Source organism: Sycon ciliatum, chromosome 2 (genome assembly GCF_964019385.1).
Source record: "Sycon ciliatum chromosome 2, ocSycCili1.1, whole genome shotgun sequence".
NCBI lineage: Eukaryota > Metazoa > Porifera > Calcarea > Leucosolenida > Sycettidae > Sycon > Sycon ciliatum.
Window position 1 is genome coordinate 9,901,388 of NC_088644.1, and position 1,607 is coordinate 9,902,994.

The window sequence follows — 1,607 nt, forward strand, 5'->3', positions numbered from 1 at the left end:
GCAGTGCGAGCACGATGATTCTGCTGACACGCATGTATCACGGATGTGTAAGTACCCAACCAGGTACCCTTACTGCCTGCACGAACACCCAGGCCAGGGTTGAAGGCTAAGCAACATGGCAAGACTCTGCCCAGTTTCAAAAGCAGTAGTGCCTCTGTACAACACATGATTTGACTTGCCAGCACTCCACAATGTAGGATGTATTGTGTGCATGCAGACACAAAACAGTAGATTTCTGTGCTGGTTCATTGCTACAGTTGAGTAAATTGGCAGCCGGTATGCACCTGCATTGTATATAAAAGTAATCACCAAGGTGTGCTTCGTGTGTTGAGCGATGCAGATTTACACTCATATGCACAAGTCAGTGTACATTACTAGTACACGACTGTACTGGTGGACAAAGAAAGTCAAAAGTCAAAAGCAGTACCAAGCTTCCAGTTCAAAGGAATTGCATCATTCACGGTCGAAAGATCCATCCGAGGGTTGCAGGGGCTAGCCCTTTCCCAAAGATGCCAAAATATTTCGCAACTGATGCTTTTCGCAACCATGCCTAAACAAGTAAAAGCTCATCCATATTTTCAGGAAAAGCTAAAAAGTTCCTAATATCGCAACTCAAAATGAGCGAGTTCTTGCGCCTACAATGAGGCCAAAAACAACCAAAAAAAGAAGTGGAAACAGACAACACTGCAGCACAACTGAGCAGCGCTGCCTGAGTAAAGTCATGCGTACCTTTGAAGTGCACCTGAATGAATATGTTCACAGAGTAAAATAAGTTAAAGGGGAAGTATACCCTAAAATCAAATTTTCACCAGTTGTAGTCTTCGGGGTGCTGAGTCGAATGGTCTTGGTCCGAGGAAGCTGAGACGCTCCCTTCCTACTTGAATCCCAATCGAACTCGCGCACTTCCACCGAAACTGGGTGACTGCGCCCTACTAGATGGGGATTTGTATGCAAAATCTCACTAAAAGCGCCATTTCGTTCTTATAAAAGCACGGATGACCGCGATTGGCCCATATGTTGTAGTCTTTTGGACGCTGAGTCGACTGGTTTTGGTCCGAAAAGGCTGCGATGCAGCGTTCCTCCTTTATTCCCAATCGAACATGGTTGAACAAGCGGTCACGTGCTCCTGCGTACACCAGTCACCTGGTCACCGTGCCTGCAGGGTACAACTTACTAGCCTGTTTGACCTTTTTTGGGTGCAGTCCTGTCACTCGAGTTGAACCTTGGTGTGAAAATTGTCGCCTGCTGGCGCGGTGACCAGGTGATTTGGGCAACCAGGACCACGTGACCGCTTCTTCAACCATGTTCGATTGGGAATAAAGGAGGAACGCTGCATCGCAGCCTTTTCGGACCAAAACCAGTCGACTCAGCGTCCAAAAGACTACAACATATGGGCCAATCGCGGTCATCCGTGCTTTTATAAGAACGAAATGGCGCTTTTAGTGAGATTTTGCATACAAATCCCCATCTAGTAGGGCGCAGTCATCCAGTTTCGGTGGAAGTGCGCGAGTTCGATTGGGATTCAAGTAGGAAGGGAGCGTCTCAGCTTCCTCGGACCAAGACCATTCGACTCAGCACCCCGAAGACTACAACTGGTGAAAATTTGA